Consider the following 14,975-nt stretch of genomic DNA (forward strand, 5'->3'; position numbering starts at 1 on the left):
AAAGATGCTCCACTTTGTGTTTTCAACATGCATTTCTTGTTCCTCTTGCAACACCTTACTGATTATCTCTAACCCCTTTTTACATTTTGAAATATTGTTTTGAATATCACCACCTTTTTGTACTCTGTCACACGTTCATACAGTGGTAAACTGGTGAGTAATTTTTATTTGCTTACAGTTTTGAAGATGCTACGGGTTCCTTTCTTTCTTCAATTCAGCAAGCCACATATTACACAAAACAGCAGTACAGCCGATAAAAATGTTACCATTCTGTAGGGCCCGCATGCAATATATTCCAATATACATTTATTACAGCCCAGCGACCCCTTCCGCTTTATTCATAACCAGATGTAAGGACAGCAGAGCTACTGCCCAGCACTTATCTCAGTGCACATGACACTCCAAGAGATCCGAAACTGTGCTAATGAGAGTGCTGATGACTACAAAGCTGTCAGCACAGTACTAAGGGGACAGTTGGCAGATGTGAGGCAAGACTGCAGAGAACTTAGAAAATTATGTCCACATTAAAACACCACCAGGAACATTATGGGCTACATTCAGATGAAGAGATTAATGCATATTCTATGTAATATGTATTCATCCTGATGTCTCACAACAGTTTTATTGTCATTGTAGAACAATACAACACTGCCTAGTATCGAGTGGATGTCTAACCCAAACACTTATGATATACACGTATTAACTAATAAACTGATTCACAAAGATGCTAGTTACAGTGCTAGGTTTCACCGTTAGGGCCAACAGAACACCCTCAAAACTCACTCTTACATGTTTTTTTCATTACTGCCCGACATAACCCAATAGCCCTTATGACTCCAAATGTTCACCCACTAAAGATTACATTGTTCTTTCTGTTGCTGGTAGGTAAAATAAACAAACACACACACACACACACACACACACACACACACACACACACACACACAGGGTAGTAGCACTATCCCTTTGTCAGGGGAATGTAAGAGCTCATAGCAGTTATTACTCTATGTCTCACCAGAGAGGGCCAACTATACTGAATTAAGGGCAGGTGATTTACATCCATGAGGAAAAAGCTTGGCAACAGTCCCAATGAATTTAAAGGCCAGCTACAAACTACTACAACCCTTGGTGGTATTTTGTACATTTACATTTAAATTCCTTTTTGTTTGCTGGGGAAGGATGGGGAAGTCATAGACAGAGACTGATGGCATGCAATAACTCTTAAGCGTGACTTGGTGATTTGGGAAGTGCTCGAGTTGGGAAGATCTATACATGTTTTCATTCTAAATGTTATTTGACTTATTAGTTCTTTGGTATACATTTGCAGAATACATATGAGGTGTTATATTTATAGAGTTTCAGTGTTTTAAGAATGTGGGTTTTTCATATGGATGTATTATTATTTTTATATAGTAAAATGAAATGCCAGCAATTAGTATGTCAGAGTTGAGTAGCTTATTCAGCTGTTAATGTTTTGATGCATGTTTGCCACCACGACTCACCCATTGGTTAATTGCCTTATTAATTGTTTTATTGAACTGTATTTAATTCAGCACTATGCTTGTGATGAATTATTCCCTGGAAGGCATTATGCCGAAGTACTAGGAAGCACAGTAAAAGTTTGGATAGTGACCATTTACTCCAGTCTCTGTGTGTGTTTTGTTTTTTTTTTTTGATTGTTTTTTCTGCCTCTGCAGTGCGGTGTTTTTTTGCAAGATCTATATTCTAAAATCAAATGACAGGCTGCACCACCTAGGTTTGGCATGTTAGACAAAAAAGCAAAGTGCTGTAAAATGGCTGTGTTTCCTTTTAAGACCTTCGACAATGTGGCACCACAAAACTCCTAAGAACCTGTCTACATGGGCTGGTCTCTAAGGAAGTATCATATTTAACTCAGAGTAGATAGGCCATTTGGAGACGAAGGCAAGACCCTCAATTGCCCCCCACCTAAAGAGCAAGGGGGATGCCTCGGCAACAACTTTTCACAAAAACATGAGACCATGAAGCACAAAAGTGAGTCCAAATAGGAAGTTTTTGAAAGTTTAATGCATTTTCAGAGTTAATCATTTAACTGTCATGTGATGCATAACCAAACACAACATTGCTTTAGCAATTTAAAGAATCGGCACAGTTAGCTTTTCCTTAACACATCAAAGTAAAGCATTCAGACTATTTAATCTGGCAGGATTAATCTGCCATGGCAGTTCCATAGCGGATAGCTCATTAACCCTTCTGCCAGACGTTTGCTATAACTCCTGATGGATGGAATGGCCCCAAAGCTATGGCAGTCACTTCCTCCTGATTTGACTGATTCACCAAAAGTACTCCCTGACTGCTCAGGCCACAGGGCAAACAATACTTACTAAAACAGTTTAAATGCTACCATCCATCAAGGACATATCCCCAAATTTTCTCTAAGTGTACAGCACCTTTCTTTACCTCCTCCTTCCCATATACCTGATACACCTGATGAACTCACTTGTCCTGGACCATGACTGAGCTTACCACTCCATTAGTGCTGTAAACTCACTGATCACACTTGGTCACCTCTTTCATTCATCTTATTATACATCTCTATTAACTCTCCTAACCCTAACACTTCGCCATCACTTTTACTTCCACTTTTAACTCTACCCTCCCTTGTATATTCCAGTTATGTCAACTGCACATATATCTATCTGTTTTATAAGAACGTCTGTGGATATAGTTTGTCAGAAGGTCGATGCTTACTGAAACGTTAACTACTCATTATGGAATATGCTACTGTGCAACAGAAAGACTATATATTTTTAATGTCTATGTCTGCAGCCAGGGTCTCTGTTCTATGTGCATAAAATAATCTCATGTTCAGCTGTTACTTTATTTTATCACTTCCTTTTATCACATCCAAATAAAACACATGGTAAGTAAAAATGAATACATCTTATCCGGACATTAGCATATAATATCAATTTACCAGTTCAAAATGTATTTGGTACACTCCACATCCATTTGCAGGTGCAGTACAAAACGTCCGCATCAGCATACAAATTTCATAGCATGCCTACTGTAGTCCATACAAAAAGCAGCCATGTATGGCATGTGTGAACAATGAGGGCAGGCATTCAGAGGTGTTAACTCCTGGTATTGTGCATGTGCAATCCCCCAAGGATGTTGATGTGTTGTGAGTCGTTGTGACCCCCAAAGGCAACTTACTTAGGCAAGTACATGAATAATGACTTACTGAGAGATTGTGCTGCCAATAGGAATTTCACAAATCACTCTACAGAATTTGTAATATAGCCCGCGGTAGTGGTGCTGCGGTAGCGTTGTCACCTCACAGCAAGACGTTGTTGCGTTCGATTCTCAGCTAGAGTGTCTTCTGTGTGGAGGCATGCGTGAATGGGCGTGGCTTCGTTGAAGGTTGTGCATCAGGGCTGGTAACACGGCACATAAAAATCCACTACCAAATATTAGCAGACCGGAGTTCCGCTGTGGCAACCCCTAACCGGGATAAGCCGAAAGACACAACAACAACAACTCTACTGAATTTGTAATATAGCTGTCACAGGAAACCTAAGCTAAAGCAACCTATTCAGTGCAGCCTGCTAACTGGTTGCCTGCCATTTTATCACTTCTAAGTACAACACTACTTAACCATCCAAAACTAAATGGCAAGAAAAAAATGACTGCTGTGTCCACATTATACTCAAGTTTGACCATACACATTTTCGGCAAATAGATGTATGTGAGGTATTTAACACATAAACAGAACCATCTGTGAAGTTAGAATCTGGACTGGACCAGACATTTAGATGCAATTTCCATGATGTACTTTGTTAAAAAACTGAGCAATGAATGGAACAGGCATGAGTATAAAATGGAAGCATGGATTCCACAAACGTCCTTTATTCCGTGTGAAGAAAATCTGTGGTACCATATTATTCTGAATTCACTGCCTTCCATCCCTAAGATCCACCAAAATATGTACAAGTAATGGCCAACAAGTCATCAAAGGAAAAACTCTACAGTACAAACTGCATTCGGGAAGTGAGCAAAGCAAATGGACAACAACTGACGTACATTGCAGCAAAGCAAAATACAATGATTTGGCCACCAAACAAAACCATTCACAGAAAGTCTTTAAGGAAACAGCATTCATTCATTCATTTAAACCACCTTGATGAATTGGCAACTCATATCCTCCTCCCCATTAAACAGCTTAACATTCATTAAAAGTCGAAGTCAAGGAGGAAAATAATATTCAACTCATAGATAAAACCAGCTTTGATGAATTAAGAACTCCTATACATTTATCTTCACCCCTATTTAAACAGTCCCTATCTGCCTTATATAGCAACACATGCAAAATAACCAGTATTGCCATCAAGGGCAGGTAGATAACCCACAAAATGTTGCCTCTATGTCATTCCTTACAAGTCAGTTACCAGATGCCAGTTCTCATCAGAATCTGGGAAAAAACAGAAATAATCAATCAGACACACATATTATCAGTACTATTAACTTGAGTCCTTGACAGAGTAGCAGAATGTGAATTAAAATACATTTTTTTCTGAAGTAAAGAGGTATATTATAATTCAAATTATTGTCATTAAGTGCAATTCGCCACCTATTTCTCCAAAAAAGGCAATTTGCGAAAGTGCAAAGATAAACTGCATTTATGCATCAACAGAATTTGGCACACCAATACACTAGCAGTCCTGCCCACCACACACCTGATATCCAGATATTGATCTGGGTTACTTACAGGTAAACAAATCCAGAAATAGTAAGACAGGGACCATTCAGGGACACTTAAAATATTACTATTTTGTTAACTTGTGTTATTGACAGAATAACAGAATACAAATTAATAGCGCTTTTCTGAAGTAAAGAAAGTCTATAATTCTTTATTTCTTTTTAATCATTAATATATAGCTTCATAGGTGAATACCAGGTAACTTCCTTTAAGCATCATTTTAAGCTTAGCCAATAACCCTAGAATGGACTCAAACCCTGTACTTTGTGCTTATGAGACAAACACTTTTACCATCATGCCAAACTCTCCAAAATAAAGTATAATTTTTCACCAAGTGTTTCTTCAAAACGGTAATTGTTTAAAAAAGACATTAAGTCAATAATCCGAACCACAACACCGATTTGCATTACATTTTAATTTGACCCATCCAACAGTCCCACTCAGCCCACCATATCTCTCAAATGTCCAGATTACTGCAGAATGTCCAAATTTTCCCTAATTTTTCATCTGTTTTACATAACATTTGTTGCCTGGCAAAGCACTGATGATCAAAATCTCTAAATAATGACAGATGTCCTATCCATCTGAAAAATGCATGCTAACAAAGCTTCTTAATTACAGCAGGCTGCATCTTTTTAAATTTATAACAGCAATATTTAAAATCTGTCCCTATTTTTTTTTTGGCCTTTGTCCTGCTTCCACTATCATTACTGTGACTGAGAATTTGCTAAATATATACATTTGAGTTTCAGACTTCACATCCTTGCATGTTAAATACAAATTCTGTTACTCTAGCAACCTCCTGTGTGTATAAAAGCGAAATTTTCAAAAATCTGCCCCTATTTGTTGCCCTTGGCCCACACCCACCATCATTACTGTGAAGCAGCCACCAAGGTACACTACTTAAAGGAATAGTAGAATACTTGTGGTCTGTGTGACTCTCTGCTGGTCTGGTCTCTCTCCTGTCTGAAGTATGTGGAACCGGGTTCTGAATGGCTGAATGAGCAAACAAGCCAATGAAACAAAACCAGCAGTAGCAATTACCAAGGCTGTCGACCCAAGGCCGTTTCTTTACTTATTTCATTTTACAAAGTTTTTATAGTACTATAGCAGGCAGGCAACAGTAGATCTGTAGCAGGCCCACAACAAACAATTTATTTTTAAACCAAAAAAACAAGCATAAGCGAAATGCTTTGCCCTTTATCTGCGCCAAAGAAAAATAAAGCTCTGAGGTTGCCTTAGCTACACTGCCCTTCTGCACAGCCTGTCAGAGGTCTTTGGGGGGGGGGGTGCACATGCATGATGATGCAAAGGGAGCTGGAGGCACGCTAGAGTGTCTCGGAAGTCCTGTAGGATGTTTTTCCCCTTACTTTCTCTTTCCTTTAAAGGAAAATAAAAAAAAAGTTTATTTATTTCTTCAGCATGGATAGTGCCTGGGGTGACTGTCCCTCTCGCCCCACCTTTGCTATGCTATTGATTTAATTGCTCACACAATTCCTACTAAAACAGTTTGAATGTAACTGCCCATCTAAAGGACATATCACCTAAACTGATATCTCCAGCTGCGTACAGCCTTTGCCTTCCACAAACCTGATTAACTCACTCCATCCTAATCTGTGACTCAGCTTAACCCCACCATTACTAGTATAAACCCAGTGCACATAATTCAGTCTCCTCTTTTATCCTACTGGTCTGCCCAGCTACTATTGACCACATCTCCATCACTTCTACTCTTCCTACATTAACTCTAGTCTCTCATTTCTATTCTACTTATGTAACTGTATATATTTATATATATACACACTTGTATTGCTACATCATCTATGTAAATACATGTCACATTTTTTATAATCACTCATAAATATAAAATCACTGTTATTTGTATACTGTACATTGTTTTGTTACATTATGATGTAACCTGGGCCGAGACTGTGATTGGTCATTGTTTAATTAGAGTTTTGCGGAGTAAACAAATTTAAGGAAAGAAATTAATAGCTGCATTTCCAGCAGAGGCTTCTCACTAGATATACAGAAAATGAGATCTTGCTTAAGTGAACAAAAATCACAGCACAGAAATACTAATACGCAGACATCAAGCCTGAATTGTTCATACAAACAAATGCCACAAATTTGATCACTGTCATTGAAGGTATTGTTTTTTTTTTTTTTACTTACAATAACATTTTAACATCTGCAGTGGTGCAGTGGTAGCGTTGTTGCCTCACAGCAAGAGATTCTCCCGTTCGATTCTCGGCTGGAGTGCGGGGAGTGCCTTCTGTGTGGAGTCTGCATGTCCTCCCCACGGTTGGGTGGGCGCTCGAAAGACATGCGTAAATGGGCGTGCCTTAGTTGAAGGTTGAACATCGAGCTGGCACCTCGGCGTTTGTCAAAATCTACTGCCAATCATTAGCGGACGATTGGCGGACTGGAGTTCCGCTGTGGCGACCCCTAACCAGGAAAAGCCGAAAGACAACAGCAACTTACAATAACATTTTAGATTTAAAAAAATGAAAGGCAGAAGTCAGTGACTATCAATGGTACAGACCTTAATCAAGATTTGAAATGCTCAAAACTTGATTGGTCAAAGCAGTATATTGAATCCAGTTTATATTTAAACTTCACTTTTCCACAATTTGGTTATAATGACCTTTCTCCTTACCCCCAAGGCTGACTGAGATCAGAGTAAGTGTACAAATATAGAATACTGGGGTATAAACAGCACTGCTGGGATACGAAGAGAACTATCCCAGAGCTGTGGCAGCAGAGTTTGGCGTCTCAGACAACACACTTGTGTGGTCCCCTCCTACTGTCTATGAGCAATCACAACTGAGATCACCCAGTGATAGCTTGTAAAGTGTTACAATTTGCTTTTAAATTGCAATCTAAAAACTCACTGCTACCTTAAAAAAGTAAGTAAATAAGACAGAGAGAGAGAGAGACAGGGAATCACAGACAGAGGAAGGACAACAAAGTAAGGGGGCAGAGTCATTTGATTACGTCTCAAGCGGAAGCACAGACATACATTTCTGAGGCCCACTGCTGTCCATATCCTTGGGCATGATGTAGGATGTGCAGGGGAGACTCTTCATTTGAAAACCCCAATCTCCCAGCTCTGGGGTGAGACCTCCCACTCTAGGCTAGCCTGGCTTTCAGCCCCAGGAATGAAGGGGCTTAAAAGGGCCCTCACCCAGGAGAAAAGAACAGACTCACATGACAGCCAGGACAGGACTTGATAGTTGGTGTAGATGACTGCACAAAAAAATAAAAAAATAAAGGGGTGGAGCAATAGACAGGTCTGTAGGAACAGGAGCCTGCACACATCTACAGCAACATGGGATGGGCGAGCAAAACCATCCTCTAAATGCTAGTCAGGAAGGATAGGTACAACAGCTTGTAGTCAGCTTTGTTATCCTGGTAAAAGGAGGAGAGTTCCACCTACTGACTCACCACTTTGGAGATGGAGGAGACATGATGTCACTACAGGGCTTTAACATCAGTTTGTTCAGGGCAAAGCCCAATAGGAATGCATATGTAGATGCATGGGTGTACAGTGTTCTTTCATCATTGGTGTGCACCTTGGAGTTTAATTAAAAAAATACTTCCCAGTAACCACAAAATGCTAATGACAGCTATGTAGCAGGAGTATGTCCCTATCAAGGAAAAAAAGCAACAAGGATGACAAGAGTACGTGTACGGGTCTATATTACATGTTCGAAGAGTCAGTTCAGCAAATGGCATTTTACATCGAAAATGCCGTTCAGTGAACTGTTATAGTACGATTGCGGTACAGTGAAGATCGGAAAATTTGCCCTTTCTTCACTGTAGTGCGATCTCGGAGTTGGTATATACAATTAGCAGGGGGTGTGGGAGCACAGCCCCCCACAAGTGTGAGTTCGACAAACGTCATTTTCGATGCAAAAGCCATTTGCTGAACTGACCTTTCGGTGTTGTGATATAGACCTTAGGCATGCAGACAAATGGAATTAGGACTCAATGGGCAAAACATATATCAATTAAAAACAGAGAGAAGCCAGATGACTAAAGTAGTTGTGTCATTATTCAAGCTGTCTACAATGGCATACAGCACAACATTCAACATCCATGCTTGGTTATGAAGACTAGAGAGATACAAGAATAAAACAAAAAGCAGCTGATCATACTTCCAGTACATTTTAACTGGGACCGCTGTGAAAGACCAGTCTCTACTTGTTATCAGTGCTTTTTGGTTAGAAATTTACTCAAATATAAATGATCGGTCAAAAAGTGACAAGACAATCAGTCAGAAATGCTGCAGATAAGCTACAAGGCAAATTTAATACAGGTTAATTTTGATGCATTTTTTAATCTTTAACAGCCTATTGTTCACTTGTGGTCTCTTCAGCAAGATAATACATTGAAAAGCTGCATTTCCTGTCAGGAAGAGAAATCCCACTGGGCTTCCCAGGCTTATAGCCAAGAAGATTGCTCAATAGAGGAGGAGGGTGTGGTAAATCTTGTATTATGTTTTCCCCTCCTCTGATAATAAACATACAGCTACAAAATATAGCCATCACTTGACAAATTTAAATTTTAGATCACTTTTTTCTGGCACATGTTACATAATCTGTTCTCTCATCCAAGGCTAAACACACTATGCATGTAAATGGTATACATTATCTGAAGAAAAATCTGCAAACTCTAAAATGCAGGTTTTGTTCCATATGGCTTACTTCCCATCTGTGCTATGTTAAATTTGACCACACCAGCCAGACTGCCAACGCAGTTCAGTTCATTTTTTTATGTTACACACGCCAAACGGCAAGCACAATAGAACATATATACATAAAGTGGAACCTTCACCCAGAAACTGCACATTACACAAAACAAGTAATACAATGAAATCTCATTAAAAATCTTATAAACATTAACAAAAAAAGTAATACTGTACCTTTTAAGGCAGTTAATGCTTTCACATTGCTAACTTTCCCATTCTGCAATCATGGACAAACTAACTGAACTGTTAAGGTCTTACTTTGTTTCAGAACCAGGACAGCCTTTTCTGGCAGAAATTCAGACAGCAATTACAATTAGATCCAATTTTTTTCAGTCTTAACTCAGAGCTGCAAACATCCTATTTTTGCTGCTGTAAATCTGCACAAAGAAACATGTAAACCCTGTTGTCTAGATAAAAGGGTTAAAGTTTGTTCCTCAGGCCATTTCCTCAAACATGATCTGAAAATCCTGGTTAAGACATTCCTCTGTCAACTTCAGTATTTAAGTGAGTGAGGAAAATGACCAGAATAGCACAAAGTATAATCTTCTTTAAACCAGCATTCCATTCGGTTTGGTGTGACATAGCCTCTGACAGAGGTACAGACTGTTGTATACTGTTAAAAATAAAGGGTCAAAGACCTTTTGCAGTGTGAAGGTTGCATGCTGTCAATGCTTTCTTACATGAAAAAGTAAAATAACATTACATATGCCATTTTACTGCACAGCAAAGCTTTCTAGATAATAAATAAGGCCAAAAATACTGGAGAGATTCCTAACTAAATATTTTATGGGGTAAAACAATTTCCTTAAGAACAGCATCTAATCTACGACTTCTAAATTCTAAACTATAGGAAAGACCCATTTAAATGAAGGCCAGACAAAATGTCAAACAGCCCTCCTTTAAATTTAAAAGCACCAACATAATGTCTTTTCAGCAATTATTATTTGTCTCCAAGTTTACCCAAGTAACAAATAAAAAGGAAAACCGGCATTATGGCAAAAAGGAAAGTTACAAATATGTATGTGGCCTGAAGTTTGAGAACAAGTCTCGGATGCCAGTAAAGCTGGAAGGTAACTTGTACCTTGAGTAGGGGGAACAGAACTGCCTAAATTATATCAGGCAATGGTTGGGGATGAGGGCTAGTATTTCATTTATTTTATACTCTGTTGACTGGCTTAGTCTCACTAGGACAATGGCCTCTTTTCAGGGAAGACCAAAGGGAAATATGGCCGGGACACTACTGGGGAATTTCCCCTCCCCTTTTTGTTAAGTGCCATAGACCTTTTACATCTGCTTGAGCCATCACCACATAGGCTACTGTACAGTGATGGGGAGGGGACAGTGGCATATGACTTGAAAATATTTGCCTTCCTATAAAATTCAGGGAAAAGCTAAACAGCTACATTCTATAAGCAGTGAATGGCATACTGACGAACACGTTAGTAGCGGTACTCTACTTCAGTACTAACGTGTAATTTTGGAAACATGTTAAAACAACGCAGACAACATTATGCAGTTACAATTTATTTTATTTTTATTTATTTACTGCATTTGTTTACTGGGAAAGTCCACTGGGCCTAAAGGAGCCCATTTTCGGTGGAGGCCCGGGGAGAAAAGCTCCGACAAGAACATAGATGCAGAAAAAAAATTAAACATTAATTCGTATAGAAGTAGAAACAGTGTTACACATAGTGGTTACAGTAATATATACAGAATATATACATAAGTCAGGAATGTTTTATTTAGTCCGGATGTTTTATGTACATCTGCAGTAGTCATGCATACATACATACTACTAATACAAAGAGGAAACTTAACTTGGAGGGAGGTTACCAAAGGTACATGCTTAGCAAAACATGCAGGGCACAGTTAACATTTATGACACTTTATGCTGCAGTAAACTCCTACATTACACAAACATAAATGTCAGAATTATAATGACATATCACTACACTAAGTAATACAACCCAAAAAAAAAAGAAGTTAAAGGTAATGTCTATGATATCTTGTGATTATGTGAAGTCAGTCTTCATTTGAAAAAAAATCACGTAGCCTTATTGTTAAAGTTCAGGTTAAAAGTCTAATTTTCTTTGCATGATAGACAGCAGCATTCAACACCTCCATAACTACTGTTCTCTTGTTGCTCCAAGTATTAGTTTAAACAAGTCTTTCTTTTTGAATACTTATTTCTCACCTACAAATACATAAAAAACATTAGCTATCATTTGGGATTTGAACCCAAGACTTCCAGCATTCCAGAAGGTTATAGATTCATTTTATTTATCCAGTTAATTATTACAGTTTTGTTTCTATGATCTCAAATTTTATCTTGTTTCATTTTTTTATAATCTTGATCTCAAGCTTTTTGTACACATTGTAAACAGTTATATTCTAGTTTTCTTTTCTAATAATAATTATTCCAATTTATAAGTTATATTGTCGAATTTTATTAATCCTGTTATTTTCACTTTTTTAATAAAACACTAAGCAAAAAAAAAAAAGACTTCCAGCATTCCATGGTGGCATCACTTAGAAGTAACACAGAATAGCAACTATTTCATGAAATGGAACATTCTGCTAAAAGGCAGACATAACTCGTCATAATAAATTTTCTTATAACCCTATTAGAATGAGGTCCAGGTGATGAATAAATTACATAGTGATACTTTAAGAGCAAGAAAACAAGGTGTCTTCCAAACTGTTGCAACCATCTCATCGCCTAGTGAGAAAGGAGCTAGAAGTCTGTAGAAGATTCAGTTTGCAACTATAAGAAAAACAACTCTGTTCATTACAAAAAAACAGCAACAAACAAGGACAAGGCCAAACTCCATGAATAGACTGATCAGAAAACACAGTGGTCATTTCACATTGTATACTGCAAACATTGCATCCACAACACAGACACAATTTACTAGCTTATACAATAAAACATTACAATAAAAAGAAAACATTATGTAGCACATGAATTGTGAAGACTACATTTGGAACAAGATAAATTGGTTACACCTTCCTGATCTCAAGAGGTGCACAACAACCTCTGTTATGCAGCTTTGACGCTGTTGTCATCAGGCCACATATGCAGCACACACAGCAGCCACTAAAAGCCTCAGAAGCATTTAGACAAGACACTTCATCTGCTGCAGACACAAACAAAAAAAAAAAACAATTGATGGCAGAAAGATGCATATAACTGTTTTTACAGGTCTTCTTTGATTCTGCCCATTGTCAGTGTGTCAATGCCAAATGTGTTACAGATTTCACAGCAGTAAAAAAAAAAAAAAAAAACTTTGCATTCCCATCGTTTTTTCCTTTGAAAATTGTACACCAGAACAGTGTCTATGTGCAACTGATCCAAACTGAATGTGTCCTCAAAATTGATTTAAGAACATATTAACACACTGGCTATGATCAATGCTTTACAATCTTGTATGTAATGTATCCCCATTCATGCTCTTCATACATATTTAAACTCTCCCACTCTCCTATTCTTGTACTTGTTATATCTCATTAAACCACACAATGACTTGTATTTGCTACATCTGTTTAAACCACACAATGACCAATCAAGAAAACCATATACATTTAAAGCAACAAAGGATATTCAAGTGTTTGGTGGTAGTCAGCATATTTAAAGCACTATTGAACAACTAAGTGTGTACATAAGATCTTGCCCACCTTCCCACATGTTCCATTTGCATATAATACACAGTTCTGAAAACAGTCAACAAAAGCATGCCACAGACAAGAAAACCAATAATAATAATAATAATAATAATAATAATAATAATAATAATACAATAAAACAAGCTACTTTTCTAAAACATGTCTTTCTACCAACCGCACTTAGTTAACCCTATCTAAACGTCAACCAAAGTATAACAGCAATAGTCAATGTTGTGGGTGTGGGTTGTGCAGCATTTACCATCCTGGGCTTTGCCCTCTTGGCCATCTCCAGGACCTGTGGGTAACTACTGACAAATTATACCCAGGTTACGTGATGTCAGAACTGAGCTTACAAATAGAGCTGTACCAGTCCAGCAGAGCTGAGTGTGGAATACAAATATGGGATCAAATGAAACTACAGGAAGGGGGATTCAATAAGGCAGAAACCGGATATAAGGCACAGATAAATGGAACGCATGAGTCACTGATAGTTCTTACAACAGAGCCATAGACAACATGAATGTCCTATGACAAAATAATTTACTAAATCATTATTCTTCAAAGAACAGCAACTGAAAAATGAAACAAAGTGGTGTTTACAGAAAATGGTGAAAACATTTTTATTCTTTATTACACTGTGCCAGACTTTGTTATTAATTGATAAGTTGTGCAGACTGACATCTTGTGTTTTTGGTGCTTTCCATTTTGTTCATCTCATGTGCAACCACCTCCTCATCATTCCTCTGACCCAGTCATTTAGCTATGCTGCACCACCATATTCGTCAGCATAAACCTCGTCACGCTCCTGATAGGTACAATGGGTACGTCTTCCTTATTCACTAACCAGATAAATCCTAGGCTTTCTTAAATGCTGCAAACCAATGACAGCTCACACCTTCTACATCACCAGAAAACACATACAGGATATACTTGCCACAATGCTTGGATTATTAGTCTAACCTGGACTGCCAGTCAAACAGGTAAAAGGTGTTATTTCTATTAGAAAATGTCAGTTGACAATTACATTCTCCATGCTACTGGAACTTAACTAAGGTATTCAGACCAATCAGAAAATATGCAGTAAATTGCTGCCAGCTAACATCTAACAGCAATGCAGTCTGTCACGTTTGCTCTTGCTAATATGCTTAATACAATCATGCTGAAAGGCACATAAATGCTAAGATAGGTCTACATTTTATAAGGCAAATACATACGCTGTTAGCACATTGGGAGTACTTTACAGCAGATATGAACACTATCCTAAAGCATCAAGTACCAGGCAGCATGCTGTGGACTGCACTAAAGCATCACGTGTTAGGCAGCACGCTATAGACTGCACTAAAGCATCATGTGTTAAGCAGCATACTGTCAACTGCAGTAAAGCATCGTGCTAGGCAGCATGCTGTTGACTGCACTAAAGATGAAGGTTTTGAGCTGTAGCCCTGAGGTGGATTATCTCAGTCTTGATCTGCATGCTGTGTGACTATGGTCAAGCTCCTTCACTAAAAATTAGTCATATCTAAAAAGCAGTACTTGCAAATGATCTCCTTACTCCCCTTTGAAATTCTGATTTAAGATGTTGTAGCCTCAGGGACTTCCAAGATGGCTGCATATTGATCAACAGATTGATTACAACTCTCCCAGTGTGCAAACTTAGAAATTGTGAAAAAGTCAGTAAAGGCTATTAATGTGAGTAAAATTAATTTACTAGATAGTAACTACACTGCCTGAATGAAGAAATCAGGCGAAAGTAAACGAAAATCAAACGGAAAAGCAGAAAAAGAAAACAAACTGTCTGGGAACTGATTTTTGCTGAAAAGT

General features: G+C 38.1%; 1 protein-coding gene across 5 annotated transcripts in view; it reads right to left on the reverse strand.

The window, feature by feature from the left end:
- The window catches only part of ADD3 (adducin 3), a 3,087,715-nt gene that overhangs the window by 1,840,211 nt on the left and 1,232,529 nt on the right, over positions 1 to 14,975 (reverse strand). The window contains exon 1 of one of the 5 annotated variants that reach the window (XM_044055703.1): positions 9,666 to 9,752. The exons of 3 other annotated variants lie outside the window; for them this stretch is intronic. The gene's annotated coding sequence lies outside the window, so the exon portion shown is untranslated. Of the gene's footprint in view, positions 1 to 176; positions 355 to 9,665; positions 9,753 to 14,975 lie in introns of those variants that run through there. One more of the 5 variants, XM_044055705.1, reaches the window with a different exon arrangement.

This window comes from Protopterus annectens, chromosome 14.part0 (assembly GCF_019279795.1).
Source record: "Protopterus annectens isolate FY-2018-M chromosome 14.part0, PAN1.0, whole genome shotgun sequence".
NCBI classification, from domain to species: Eukaryota; Metazoa; Chordata; order Ceratodontiformes; family Protopteridae; genus Protopterus; species Protopterus annectens.